The 16202-nt window shown below is 40.5% G+C and overlaps 1 protein-coding gene across 1 annotated transcript in view; it reads right to left on the bottom strand.

The window, feature by feature from the left end:
- LOC126174773 (allantoinase) overlaps window positions 1–16202 on the bottom strand; it is a 218258-nt gene that overhangs the window by 157062 nt on the left and 44994 nt on the right. The window lies entirely within an intron of this gene.

Here is a 16202-nt window from a genome sequence, read left to right as displayed (position 1 = left end):
TAGGCACTGCGTCTGTTTTAAGCAGTCAAACCTATTGCAAACAGCTGAAGTTTATATATTCACTAAATCCAACTCTCTGATCCATGTCTCACAGTAATTCTGCTTTAGCTTTCCTTCCTTAAGTCCCATTCCTTGCCTTTATAATTTTTGAATACTGTCCATGTTTTATAGAGTTGATAGGTTCGTTATTAATGCTCTTCTACGCGGAAATTCGACACCGGTATTGTCCATTACGGTTACGGTAACTGAATCAATAGTGGTTTGTCGTTATAGTGCTATAGATCTGCTTTTTCACTTACTTGCTTCTCAGTTATATGTCTTTTGGGAGCCAATTTTGTGTAGTGCTGGTGGGCTGCGGGTTGACTATTTTCTGTCGTTTTTTCTGCCTTGCGACTCCGTGCTTGTGAGTGGCTCCTCGCTTGATTGACACAAGCAGACGAAGTTGCAAACCATCCCAAGTTAAATCGTCTGCAGCATCTGCCTCACTTATTCTATCAGGCATGAGGCATAGTTGGCTTGCCGAACATAAACTTTTCCAGATATCATGGTAACTACACTTGACAAACGGAGACAGAGAATGAAATAGAAAATTTATTAACAAATGAATATACACTGATGAATCATAACATTATGAGCACCTTCTTAATAGCTTGTTTGTCGATCTTTGGAACAAAGTACACAACTCATTCTGTGTATCAGGGATCGGACAGTTTGTTGGTAGGTTTGTGGACGTATGTAGCATTAGATTTCTACGCACACGTCATGCAATATTCGTGTAAATAACGAGCCTCTAATTTGCGCACACGGTCATGGCACTCGATAGCGACCAAGATGAGTTCCATAGAATTTACATCAGGCGAATTTTGTCGCCGAGCCATCAACGTGAGTTAACTATAATGATCCTCAAACCACTGCAGGACGTTTCTCGTTGCGAGACACGGACAGTTATTCTGGTGAAAGATAACATCGCCGTCGGGGCAGACACCAGGCATGAAGGGATGCAGGTGGTTCGCAGCAGTCAGCGTGTCTCGATTACTACCACGGGTCCCATGCAAGCGCAGAAGAAAGTCTCCCATAGCGTAATACTGCTGCCACCAGTCTGCGTCCTCGGCGCGCTGCACGTTTCGAGCCGCCGTTCACCTCGATCACTGCGTTTGTGGAGACGGCCTTCGACCTAGTGTGGCAAAAATGTGATTCACCCGGAGAGCCGACACGTTTCCATTGTTCCATGGTGGAATCCATATGGACTTGCGCTCACTGCAATGGTAATTGACGATATCGTTGGGTCAACATGTGAATACGTAGGGGTGGTCTGCTGCGGAAATCCATGTCCAACAATGTACGATGAACGGTGTGCTCTGAAACACTTGTGCGTGCACCAGCATTGTTCTCTTTCGGCATAGATGCTACGGATCACCATCTATCCTACGTTACAGAGCAGACAAGCCTCAGAACCCCACGTTCTGTGAAAAGTCGTGGACGTCCAACCATTTAGCGCCTATTCGTAGTTCCCCCGTCGTTCTACGTCTTTCCGTAGATGCTCATGACATAGCACATTCGACCAACTTCGCTGTTTTCGAGATACTCTTTCACAGACCCTCTTCAATAATAATCTTCTCTTTGTCAAAGTCGTTTATCTCAACGGATGTACCCATTTGCAGCCCTTATCTTCGCTACTTTGATCCCCCGTCCCTGTCTACTCCGCTTACATACTTTTGTTACCTCGTCACGTGCCCGCAACTCCACCAGTCGGCGTCCAACGTCGTAGTGGGCAGTAGTCGTAGTGTTTTGGCTGATCAGTGTATTTACAGGGTGTTTCAAAAATGACGGGTATATTTGAAACGGCAATAAAAACTAAACGAGCAGCGATAGAAATACACCGTTTGTTGCAATATGCTTGGGACAACAGTACATTTTCAGGCGGACAAACTTTCGAAATTACAGTAGTTACAATTTTCAACAACAGATGGCGCTGCAAGTGGTGTGAAAGATATAGAAGACAACGCAGTCTGTGGGTGCGCCATTCTGTACGTCGTCTTTCTGCAGTAAGCGTGTGCTGTTCACAACGTGCAAGTGTGTTGTAGACAACATGGTTTATTCCTTAGAACAGAGGATTTTTCTGGTGTTGGAATTCCACCGCCTAGAACACAGTGTTGTTGCAACAAGACGAAGTTTTCAACGGAGGTTTAATGTAACCAAAGGACCGAAAAGCGATACAATAAAGGATCTGTTTGAAAAATTTCAACGGACTGGGAACGTGACGGATGAACGTGCTGGAAAGGTAGGGCGACCACGTACGGCAACCACAGAGGGCAACGCGCTGCTAGTGCAGCAGGTGATCCGACAGCGGCCTCGGGTTTCCGTTCGCCGTGTTGCAGCTGCGGTCCAAATGACGCCAACGTCCACGTATCGTCTCATGCGCCAGAGTTTACACCTCTATCCATACAAAATTCAAACGCGGCAACCCCTCAGCGCCGCTACCATTGCTGCACGAGAGACATTCGCTAACGATATAGTGCACAGGATTGATGACGGCGATATGCATGTGGGCAGCATTTGGTTTACTGACGAAGCTTATTTTTACCTGGACGGCTTCGTCAATAAACAGAACTGGCGCATATGGGGAACCGAAAAGCCCCATGTTGCAGTCCCATCGTCGCTGCATCCTCAAAAAGTACTGGTCTGGGCCGCCATTTCTTCCAAAGGAATCATTGGCCCATTTTTCAGATCCGAAACGATTACTGCATTACGCTATCTGGACATTCTTCGTGAATTTGTGGCGGTACAAACTGCCTTAGACGACACTGCGAACACCTCGTGGTTTATGCAAGATGGTGCCCGGCCACATTGCACGGCCGACGTCTTTAATTTCCTGAATGAATATTTCGATGATCGTGTGATTGCTTTGGGCTATCCGAAACATACAGGAGGCGGCGTGGATTGGCCTCCCTATTCGCCAGACATGAACCCCTGTGACTTCTTCCTGTTGGGACACTTGAAAGACCAGGTGTACCGCCAGAATCCAGAAACAATTGAACAGCTGAAGCAGTACATCTCATCTGCATGTGAAGCCATTCCGCCAGACACGTTGTCAAAGGTTTCGGGTAATTTCATTCAGAGACTACGCCATATTATTGCTACGCATGGTGGATATGTGGAAAATATCGTACTATAGAGTTTCCCAGACTGCAGCGCCATGTGTTGTTGAAAATTGTAACTACTGTAATTTCGAAAGTTTGTCTGCCTGAAAATGTACTGTTGTCCCAAGCATATTGCAACAAACGGTGTATTTCTATCGCTGCTCGTTTAGTTTTTATTGCTGTTTCAAATATACCGGTCATTTTTGAAACACCCTGTATGAAAACCATTTGACTGTTAATTCACTTTTTTTTTGTAGCCTGTTATAGTAAAATCCATGGTTAATTTCACCCTTTGACAAGTACAGACGATCTTTTTTCTCTGTGGAATATGTAAGTAAAAATTTTGCTTGAAGATTAAGTTTCGTTTTATAACATATAAGTTATTTACTATTTTTGCGCTACTGACATATCCATGCGATCTGATATGTTATTTGAAACTTGTTGCCTCGTCTTTGAAAACTATGTATGTTGATATGTAAGCAAATATGTGGGTGGGATTACATTATGATATCAAACACAAAAGAAGCCAACAAAATTCGCCGGTTTTAGCAAAAAGCTACGTATATTCTTCTGCAACTCTGTTTAGCAAGAAACTACATATATTCTTCCATAACTGTATATATTCCTCCAAAATGTAGCAAATGGGAACTAAGAAAGCACCATGGCTCCCAAAGATACGCGTTTCTGGTGTTTTGACTTCACAACGAAGAGAGTTACGTAATAACTAAAGCCCTAATGATTAAGTTTTGACTTTCAAATAGACATTGGCAAAAACGCCATTGAAAAGGTAGTACACGGATCTTATTATGAAGTTTTCAAATCTTATTTAGACTAAAGTACCGTCAGTTTTTGGGCGTATGTATTATGTGCTGGCCGGCCGAAGTGGCCGTGCGGTTCTAGGCGCTGCAGTCTGGAACCGCGAGACCGCTACGGTCGCAGGTTCGAATCCTGCCTCGGGCATGGATGTGTGTGATGTTCTTAGGTTAGTTAGGTTTAACTAATTCTAAGTTATAGGGGACTAATGACCTCAGAAGTTGAGTCCCATAGTGCTCAGAGCCATTTGAACCAATTTTTATTATGTGCTAACAGTTTATACAAACCTGGAATCGAATCTGAATTCGTTGATTTCCAACCTCAACTGTTCGCCGTGCTTTGAACTCTTCATGGAACTATTCACAAATAACAGAAACAAAAGCGTAATTATGACGGAATGTTTGTATTGATCGCATGATCCAACAAAATAAGACTTGCGAAAATATTTGCTCAGTACAGAAGAATAAAACTCAGCCAGTGAAATGATGCAGACTGACAAGATGAAATGTAATAGAGTGCCTCAAAGTGTGAACATAACGTGATAGAAAAGTGAAAGACGGTTAAAGAGTGACCCTGAAAACTATGACATAAGTTTATACCACGTAAGTAAGAAATATGTTTGATTTTATCGGTCGGTTCAAGGCGATACGACAGATATGGAAGTACTTGGCAGAATGACAAACAAGACGCATTTGCTGCATATAGATAACTTAGTCGCTGTCGTAATTATATCTCGTGAAGGACAAACACCAGTCTACAGCTTGACACTTAAGTGTGTAACTTCGGTGCTGTTGAGACATATTTACGTAATCTTTCATGTGAACGAACATTAGCGCTGATACAAAACACCGAAAGGACGATAACTTTACGCACTATGTTTTAGAATGGGAAGAGTATTAAAATTATTGACGGTATGCTAAGTATGGGAGCAATATTTGCTGTGGCGGACAAAGATGGGAAAGGCAGTCGGCTGAGGTCGTTTCTAGGAGTCATCCCACCATTTCTCTGAATCGATTCAGGTAAACGACAGCAAATGTGGTGATGGGAGCCGGATGGAGAATTTTTTGAACACTGTTGCTCCTGGGGAGAAGTGAAATGTTTTAACAACTGGGCCTTCTCATTATGTTTACTGTTTTGTCTGCTAGGAAGGTAGTCTGCGGAGAGAGCACAAGGACAAAGCTTTCCTGAACTGGACTACGAGGGCGTGCCTACGTGAGCAGGTGCGGCGAACCTCTTTACAGGTATTTACACTTCATTTCGGCGTTAAGTGCAGATTTCAGAAGAGGTACTGGAGTCCCTATTGAAGGCGTGTTGCTTAATTACTCACAACCCCAGTTTTACGTGCTGGAGTGATGTATTACTGAAACATCTACATTTTCATTGAATATTAATTAGTAGGCGAAACTGAACATAGGTAAAAGTACAAATCTCTAAGGACAAACGGCGAATTTACATTTACTGTCACCACCATTGTTAAAATATTCCATTACTTCCCTAACATATCTGAAATAATTCCTAAGTGGGTCCTTCAGTATCAGCACAGATATTCTATATAAATCTTCGATACTTAAAAAATACTAACAATGGGATTAAAAACAAAAAAAGTTTTACCGTTTTGAGTAGAACGAACTAAAGAGTAATTGAGATACTGCCAAGATATCATGCAGGTGACACTGAAAAACTTCCCATAAGGCAAAAGCAGGCGCATCTGCAGATGGCGTAGGGTGAATAGTTACTTCGAACAGACTAATGTCGCGCCTCCAGTTCCCGTGAAGGTGCCAGATCAACAGAGATTGCTACATTAATAATTCTCTTTCAGTGATTTTACAGCCAGCGTAAATTGTCCATAAAATCAAAAATAGTTTTAGAGAGTTTTCAGCTTCACAAAAGATAACTACAAACGAAAGGTAAAAAATGAAGCAATATCTACATCTCTCTCTGCAGACCTGTTTGAAATCAAGTAACAATGTCAATATAGAACTGATTAAATTACAGAATGTTGTACAGCAAACAAAAGAAAAGTACACGAAACCAGAGGGAAATAAGAGGAAGTCATGGATAACGGATGAGATACTGAGTCTAATGGAAGTAAGGAGATTAAATAAGGGAAACCCAACGGAATGCAGGGAGATAAATAAGAATAAAAGAAGAAAAATAAGGGCGACACAAGAAAATGAAAAAGTGGAGCAATGCGAGGAAATCAAGTTTCATCAAAGTAAGTATGATAGTTTCAATGTACACAAGAAAGTCAAAGAAATAACAGGGAATATATAGGAAGAGCATCAGTGAAAAACTGGTGGATGAAGCAGGAAACTTGATGGTGGAATTAGAAGACAAGAAAAAGACATGGGAAAATACAGGGCTATTACAAATGATTGAAGCGATTTCATAAATCACTGTAGCTCCATTCATTGACATATGGTCACGGCACACTACAGATACGTAGAAAAACTCATAAAGTTTTGTTCGACTGAAGCCGCACTTCAGGTTTCTGCCGCCAGAGCGCTCGAGAGCGCAGTGAGACAAAATGGCGACAGGACCCGAGAAAGCGTATGTCGTGCTTGAAATGCACTCACATCAGTCAGTCATAACAGTGCAACGACACTTCAGGACGAAGTTCAACAAAGGTCCACCAACTGCTAACTCCATTCGGCGATGGTATGCGCAGTTTAAAGCTTCTGGATGCCTCTGTAAGGGGAAATCAACGGGTCGGTCTGCAGTGAGCGAAGAAACGGTTGAACGCGTGCGGGCAAGTTTCACGCATAGTGATGTGAAAGATTCAGTCTTTAAACCTCCTCTACCAAGAAACGTGCCAGAACTGCGAGCTCGCATCAACAATGCTTTCGAACTCATTGATGGGGACATGCTGCGCCGAGTGTGAGAGGAACTTGATTATCGGCTTGATGTCTGCCGAATCACTAAAGGGACACATATCGAACGTTTGTGAATGCCTAAAAAAACTTTTTGAGTTTTTGTATGTGTGTGCAAAGCATTGTGAAAATATCTCAAATAATAAAGTTATTGTAGAGCTGTGAAATCGCTTCAATCATTTGTAATAACCCTGTATATAGAAAGTTTATTTCACGACACTAGATGTGCTTTTAATTCAAGCACAAATGAAAGAAGTGGCACAGATATACTAGAAGGTGAGGTTCAAGCAGCCATCAGCCAGATGAAGGACAGAACGGCTGTGAGACCAAATAAAGTAGAAGCAGAGTTCTTAAAATTGATAGATGAAAATCATGTAAAATGGTTAACCAAAGTTTTCAGTCAAATGTATGTATCTGGAAACATTTGGAGTTGGTGAAATCAGAGTTCATTATTCTGCCCAAAAAGCCAAATGCAAATCATTATCGTACGACGAACTTAAGGAGCCATATCTTGAAATTATTTTTGAGGGTGATCCATAGAAGAATATAAGGACTATGTGAGGAACAGGTAGCCTCTAATCAGATTGGGTTTCTTAATGCCGTAGGTACGAAGAATCCTTGTTCAGTGTACAAGTATTGTTTCAGAGTTGTAGAGACGTGAATAAATGTATTTGCTTGCCTAATAGATTACCAGAAGGTTTTTGATAGAGTAAAACACAACAAATTGATGAAGAATTTGAGAAATATTGGAATGGAGGACAGAGATCTGCGAATCATCAAGAACATGTACTGGAATCAAACAACGTTATTGCGTATTGATGGAGAACACACTGAAGCATTCAAAATTCTCAGGGGAGTAAGACAGGGATGCCACCCATACTAATTAATATGTACTTTAGAGAATCCCTGGAATAAATAGAAGAAGGAATTCTGATAAATGGAATAAGATTAAAGAACATTCGATATGCTGATGATATATTGTATTTGATGACACTATTCAAGCGTTGCAATTATTAATGGATAGAATCGTTAAAGTTAGCAGTCAGCATAGGGTTTAAATATACACCACAAAGACAAACATCATGGTCGTAAGTAAGAAAAATATTACAGGAGTAAACTTAGTCATAAACCAAAGAACTACAGAATGGGTAAAACAATATATATACCTTGGAATCATAATAAATAAAAATTACGATAATCCACAAGAAATGAAGATTGGCATCCGGAAAACAAGAAGTGTTTTTCAGAAAATGAGTGCTGTCTTAAAAGCCATAACCGAACTCTAAGAACAAAAATCTGACTGTTACACTGCTACTTATGTTTTGCCTCCTATGAGGGGTAGAGACATGGATCTTAAATAAATATACGGAGAAGAAGCTGGAGGCCTTTGAATTGTGGTTTTATAGGAGGATTTTGGGATACCTTGGACACAGAGAATGACAAACGTAGAATTTTTGAGAAGAATGAACACAAAACCTAAATTAATCAAGATAGTGAAATGACGAAAGTTGCAATAGTTAGGATACATCATGCTTAATACGAATGTATATGATTGGCTACAAAACAATAGTTCAAGTGAAAATCAACACCAAAAGAAGACGAATATCTTGGTTTGACAACCTTAGATGCTGGTTCATTATGTCAGGACTATTCCGTGTTCCTACCAACAAGAGAAGAATAGCCATCATAATCGCCAACATCCGAACCGCATAGGCACTGAAAGAAGAAGACATCTACATGAATACTCTGCAGTTCTCGCTTAATTTGCTGGCAGAGGGTTCTGCGAACCACTTTCAGACTATTTCTCTGCAGTTCCACACAGCTGGTGGGAAAAATGACCACTTAAATCTTTCTGAACGAGCTCTGACTTTTATTGTTTATTATGATGATCATTTCTCCCTATGTAGGTCGGTGACAGTAAAATGTTATCGCATTCGGAGGAGAAAGTTACTGATTGAAATTACGTGAAAAGATCTTGCCGCAACGAAAAGCACCTTTGTTTTAACGACTGCCATCTCAACTCGCTTATCACGTCTTTGACACTGACTCTTCCCGTATTTTACTTTAATACGAAACGAGCTGACCTCCGTTGAACTTTTTCGATGTTCTCGGTCATTTTCATCTGGTAAGAATCTCACACAGCACATCTACTCTTGCAGAGAACGAACAAACGTAGTGTAGGCGGTCTAATTAGTAGATCTGTTCCATCTTCTGCGTGTTCTGCCAGTTCTTTTGTTTACCTTTTCCACAACATTATCTATGTGATCGTTCCAATTTAAGTTGTACCTAGTTGCAATTCCTAGGTATTTAGATGAACTAACAGCCTTTAGATTTGTGTGATTTATAGTCGTAATTGAAATTTAATGGATTTCTTTTGGAACTCATGTGGATGACCTCGTATTTTTCCTTATTGAGAGACAATTGCCACTTTTCGCACCATTCAGATATCGTGTCTAAGTCATTCTGCAATTGGTTTTGATCTCCTGATGACTTTACTAGACGGTAAATAACAGCATTATCTGCAAACAGTTTAAGAGGGCTGCTTGGAAGAGGCCTGTAACACCTCCTTGGGGAACGCCTCATATCTCTTCTGTTTTACTACGTACTGTAACATTTCCGAGAGGATATCACGGATCCAGTCGCTCGATCGAAGCGATACTACATAGCCTCGCAGTTTGATTAGAAGTCTTTTTGTGAGGAACTGTGTCAAAACCCTTCTGGAAATCTAGAAATATGGACTCAATCTGAGATCCCCAGTCGATAGCACAAATTACTTCATGCCAATAAAGAACTAGTTGTGTTTCACAACAACGGTATTTTCTGAATCCGTGCTGACTGTGTGTCAATAGACGGTTGCTTTTGAGATAATTCATAATGTTCGTACACAGTATTTGTTCCAAAATTCTACAGCAAAACGACATTAATGATATGGGCCTGTAATTCAGAAGATTACTCATATTTCCTTTCTTGGGCATTGTTGTGACTTGCGCAGCTTTGGGATCTTCTGGTACGAATCTTTCATCTAGAAAGTGGTTGCATGTGATTGCTAAGAATGGGGCTGTTGCATCAGAATACTCTGAAAGGAACCTTTTGGTACGCTGTCTGAACCAGAAGACTTGACTTTATTAAATGCTTTATGCCACTTCTAAGTTACTCATGTTGGCAGTTGTTCTAGATTCAAATGCTAGAATATGTACTACTTTTTCTTTTGTGAAGGAATTTCTGAAAAAAGTGTTCAGTGACTCCCTTTTTGTGATCCCGTCATCGGTAATACTACCACTGGTATTGTGCAGCGACTGTGCCTTGCCGCAGGTGTACTTTACATACGACCAGAATCTCTTTGGATATTCTGCCAGATTTCGAGACAGAGTTACTTTGTGGAAGCCATTAAAAGCATGTCACACTGAAGTCAGCACCAAGTTTCGAGCTTCAGTAAAGCATCGCCTATCTTAGAGATTTTGTGCCCTTCTAAATTTACCATGTTTTCTTTGTTGCTTCTGCAACAGTATTCTCGCCTGTTTTGTGTATTATTGGGATCAACACCATCTCTTATTAATTTACTTGGTACCAATCTCTCAATTGCCTCAGATACTATTTCTTTGAATCGAAGCCAATCTTGTCTACACTTACATAGTTAGTTGGGAAGGACGAAAGTGAATATTTATCTGCTTTTTTAATCAGATATTCAAGATAATTTTCGTGCATTGTTCCGTCTTAGTTGCACATTTTAAATTAGATTACACCTTTCGATCACTCTGGACCTTCTTCAGATCCAACTAGTTGTGTCAGCAACCCGTCTTGTCTACTCAGAACCACATACCAGAGTATATTTTGCGTTTACTTTTGACGGATTTGAATGTTGAGCTGGTCAGTCTCGGTACAACGATCTTGTGGTCAATAACCCCTGTATCCGTTACGATAGTCCCTATTTACTCAGGAATATTCTGCATGGACGGAAGACAATGGCTTTCGAGCGATATCAAACCAAACAGAATTCGAGAATTCGTTTAAACATTTAAAGTGAGAAATGAAAATTAGAGATAAGACCCGGAATCCAAATTGGATTATCTGTCTTTAATGAGCAGTCTCTTTAACCCTTAGGCTATAAAACATGCCTCCTGAAACGATCTAAACTCTCTTACTCTGAAGTTCCCTTCGCATTTCCTAATTGTTATTTGGGTAGAGACACTCTGTTATATCTATATCGCACTGGAAAGAGCCCTCGACGAGGGCCTGGTGATCGTGCAGAGTAGTTCGTCTTTTGGAAAGAACGACATTTTGTCCGTACAGAAGAGGACTATGATTGTTGAAACGCTTATTTGGGCGGGGCGTCCGTTATGTTGAAAACGCATGGGTAGCGTTACGTCCAGTGGAACGCCTTGATAAGACATATGCCACTACTGAATTGGTCGCTAGAATAATTGGTCACTGATGTTCAAAAATTCTTAGTTATTGAAGAGTTTCAGGTGCGGCCCGTCATCAGGACATTAAAAAGAAAAGTCTTCATACAAAGCACGGAGGCACATACGTCTCCGTCAGCATAAATACCAACCCACTATCCGACCGGGAAGAAGAGACCTACAGCTAAACGTGGAATCCGAAGAACGTGTCGTTGCTGGTGACTCATTACATCGTTGAGAGTTGAAGGCTACATTAAAGGCGAACAGAAAATTTCCATTCTCCGATCGGTATTCGATTTCACGACTTCTCAGTTTCAGGGGACGAGCTTTACAATTTATATATATATTTCTACGCCGTTTTTCTTGTGCAGTTATGTGAAAATGTCACATGACATGTCTCAAATTCCATCGCTGAATTCTTTCCTCTTTTTTTTAATTACTGAAAGCGGTCAGTCACCTGCGTTGAAATACAGAACCACTAACACACAGCAAGTCTCCGTGGTCTAGCGGTTGCGTCTTTGATCAGTAATCAAAATGTCCTCGGTACGAACTCAGCCACCGCTTAAACTCTGCATAAAAATCGTTAGCTTTGGCGGCCGAAAACTACGGCAAAGGAAGTCACCATAATTCTGCCAACGGTCTTGTCAAAGAGAGCGGAAGAGCGAACAGAGATTCAGGGCACTCTCTTGCTCTTGGGGTGGGAAACTGCTCCTAAAGGTGGAAGAATCAGCAATGATCAAGGGTGTGAGAACTCAGAAGACAATGGAAACCACTGGATTAAAGGCACATAACGTGTATCAATAAGGCATGTAGCTTCAGTGTCAGAATGATATCTCCGTTGGCAAAAGATTCCGGAATAGTTCCCTATTCGTTTCTCCGGGAAGGGACTGACAAGGTGACAACGAGAAAAATATTGAATACCAAACGATAGGATAACGTTCTATGAGTCCGGGCGTGGAATGTCAGAAGTTTGAACGTGGTAGGGAAAGTAAAAAATCTGAAAGAGGAAATGCAAAGGCTCAGTCTATGTGTAGTGCGGGCCAGTGAAGTGAAATGGAAAGAAGACAAGGATTTCTGGTCAGATGAATGTAGGGCAATATCAGCAGCGTCACGAATGGTATATCGAGAGTAGTATTCGTTATGAACAGAAAGATAGGACAGAGAGTGTGTTACTGTGTACAGTTCAGTGATAGGGTTGATCTCATTAGAAAAGACAGCAATCCAACACCAACAAAAATAGTTTAGGTATACACGCCGACATCGTAAGCATAAGATGAAGAGATACAGGAAGTATATAAAGATATTGAACGGGTAATTCAGTGCTTAATGGAAGATGAAAATCTAATAGTCATGAGGGACTGGAATGCGTTTGTAGACGAAGGAGTAGAAGAAATGACTACGGAGATATGGGCTTTGTGTTAGGAATGACAGAAGAGAAATACTAATTGAGTTTTGCAGTAAATATCAGTTAGTAACAGCGAATACTCTGTTCAAGAATTACAAGAGGAGGAGGTGGCGGTACGCCACATAACGTCATAAAAATGATATTGAATAACTTCGTAAATAAAAAAAAAACTGACGTCGTAACGAAATAAATATGATCTGCGAATGTAATTGCAATCTCTGTTCCTTTTGCACAAGCATCGCTCTTTCTCTCTCTTCCCTTTTGTTTCTTCGTAGTGTAAGAAGCCATTTTGAGATGAGGCACGAAAACGTGTAAGTTCCATGTAATATTTTCCCTAAATATAATCAAATATAACTTAAAAGTGTTGTAAAATGTTATTTATATCTGCTCCTACACTCATGAAGCGGCAATATCAATGTTTTTATGCAAATTTTCTAAGGGAACATTGGTGCAGAGGTCAGCGCTATTGTTCTGAATGATATCGGCCCAGAGTCGTAATAAATATCTTAATATTTGCTAATTTTGACAAATAAAACTATATGTAAATGTAGGAGAATTCTCTTGATTAGCGGTTCTTCCTTTGAAACAGTAAAAGTAATCGGTTTCTCCAATATTGAATCATATTTGAGTAAAGTGATTTCAGTAAATTTTTTTGGATCCCCGCTTAACGGGAATTGCGAGAATCTCCTTAGCGTTGCACTTTCATAAAAATAAACAATAACTATCAAAACTCAATCTCAATAACAAAACACACTACAGCCATATGTCTGAATCTTACGAGGTGCATTTTAATATAAAAACATCGTGTCGGGCGAACTGCGAGACGTACCACACCTGAGTCACTGACGTAAATAATTTTCCAGTTATGAAGTGGCCAGAATAACACTAACTCCAGCTATTCATAACATATAAATACCAGTACATAAAAGAACCACCACCGAGGTACTTGGAAAAGGCTAGAAGACACAGGACAGTTTCAGTTAGATTACATCACAGTCAGTTATAGATTCCGAAATCAGATACTCGATTGTAAGGCGGACCTAGGAGCAGATAGAGACTCAGATCACAATTTAGTAGTGATGAATACGGTTAAAGTTTAAGAGACTAGTAAGGAGGCATCAATACGCAAATAAGTTGAATACGGAAGTATTAAGGAATTAAGAGTTATGCTTGAAGTTCTATAAGGATACATTCGGGAATATCTCAGCAGGCAGTTCAGTTGAAGAGGATTGGACAACTTTAGAAATGACAGTCACAGAAGTTGGAAAGAAATACATAGGTACAAAGAAGAAACAATGGGTAACAGCGGAAATACTTCAGTTGATCGACGAAAGAAGGAAGTACAAAAATGTCCAGGGAAATTCAGGAATAGGAATTATAAGTCGCTTAGGAATAAAAAAAGTAAGAAGTGGAGGGAAACTAAGGGGAAATGGCTGAATGAAAAATACGAAGAAATCGAAAATGAAATGTTTGTCGGAAGGACTGACTCAGCAAATAGAAAAGTCAGAGCAACCTTAGGTGACATTAGAAACAAGGGCGGTAACATTAAGAGTGCAATGGTAAATCCCCTGCTAAATGCATAAGATGCAGTGGAGAGAGCGGATAGGTGGAAAGAGTACACTGAAGGACGCTATGAGCGGGAAGACTGGTTTGATGTGGTAGAAGAAAAAACTGGAGTCGATAGGGAATAGGTAGGGGATCCAGTATTAGAATCAGAATTTAAAAGAGCATTGGAAGAGTTAAGATCAAATAAGGCAGAATTTCTAAAACTACTGGGAAAGTGGCAACAACACGATTATTCACGCTGAAGTGCAGAATGCGTAAGTCTGGCGATGTACCATCCGACTTCCTGTGAAATACCTACACAGTTTCGAAGACTGCAAGAGCTGAGAAGTGCGGAAATTATCGCACAATAATTTTGACAGCTCGTGCATCTAAGTTGCTGCCAAGAAAAATGTACAGAAGAATGGAAAAGAAAACTGAGGATGTGGTACATGACGATCAGTTTGCCTTTAGGAAAGGTAAAGGCACCAGAGAATCAGTTCTGACGCTGTGGTTGATAATGGAAGCAAGACTAAAGAAGAATCAAACACGTTCATAGGACATATCGACCTGGAAAAAGTATTCGACAATTTCAAATGGTGCAAGACGTTCCAGATTCTGAGGAAAATAGGGATAAGCCACAGGGACAGGCGGGTAATATACAACATGTACAAGAGCCAAGAGGGAATAATAAGAGTGGATGAGCAAGAACGAAGTGCTCGGATTAAGAAGGGTGTAAGATAAGGATGTAGTCTTTGGCCCCTAGTGTTCAATCTACAGATCGAAGAACCAATGATGGAACCAAAAGAAAGGTTCTAGAGTGGAATTAGAATTCAAGGCGAATGGATATCAATGATAAGATTCGCTCATACATTGCTATCCTGAGTGAAAGTGAAGAAGAATTACAAGATCTGCTGAATGGAATGAACAATCTACATAGTAAGGAATTTGGACTGAGAGTAAATCAAAGAAAGACGAAAGTAATGAGAAGTAACAGACATGAGAACAGCAAGAAACTCAACATTAGGATTGATGGTCACGAACTAGATGTAGTTAAGGAATTCTGCTACCTAAGCAGTAAAATAACCCATGACGGACAGAGCGAGGGGTACGTCAAAAGCAGGCTAGCAATGGCAAAAAGAGCATTCCTGGCAAAGAGAAGTCTACTAGTATCAAACATAGGCCGTAAGTTGAAGAAGAAATTTCCGAGGATGTACGTTGAGAGTACAGAACTGTATGGCAGTGAAACACGGATTGTGGGAAAACCGCAACAGAAGAGAATCGAAGAATTTGAGATGTTGTGCTAGAGAGGAATGTTAAAAATTGCGTAGACTGGTAAGGTAAGGAATGGAGAGGCTCTGCGCAGAATCGGAGAGGAAAGAAATATATGTAGACCACTGAGAAGAAATAGGTACAGAATGATAGGGCATCTGTTAAGACACCAGGGAATCAGGGAATGCCGCCCATGGTACTAGGTTGTAAATACGGTAGAGGAAGACAGGGATTGGAAATATATCCAGCAAATAATTGAGGACTTGAGGACTAGGGTGCAAGTGCTACTCTGAGATGAAGAGGCTGTTCATCTTGTTTGCGTAATTCTTCCAGTTAGCTTATGTACTATACCGTAGCAGTTCTTTTTACATATTGTTCAAGATTCATCGAGCTATGTTACTTGGAAGTGAAACATCATGAGAGCTACTTTCGTCAATAAGTTTTGCATACTAGAGCTTTTAATCATTCGGATCTAAGTTGGAGTTGGACTGTCTTATATTTCTCACCCCATACATTTTTGTTCGAGACTTGGTCCGTACATAACTTTAAATACGTCAGTTTTGGTGAGCGCAGAGGGAGTCATTGTATAAATAGCGAGAATCCATGAATTCTTGACTCGTGTTCATAAATATAACTAGATTAAAGTTGTTTAAAAAAACGTTCGTTAATTCTGCCTCCTCCTTCCACCACCTAAAAGCCATGCTTTCGAATTCAGTGATGGAAATCACGAGCAAAAAAAAAAAATTCAGAGAAAGGGGAA

Source organism: Schistocerca cancellata, chromosome 3, assembly GCF_023864275.1.
Source record: "Schistocerca cancellata isolate TAMUIC-IGC-003103 chromosome 3, iqSchCanc2.1, whole genome shotgun sequence".
Taxonomy (NCBI): domain Eukaryota; kingdom Metazoa; phylum Arthropoda; class Insecta; order Orthoptera; family Acrididae; genus Schistocerca; species Schistocerca cancellata.
This window is presented reverse-complemented; position numbering and strand designations above follow the sequence as displayed.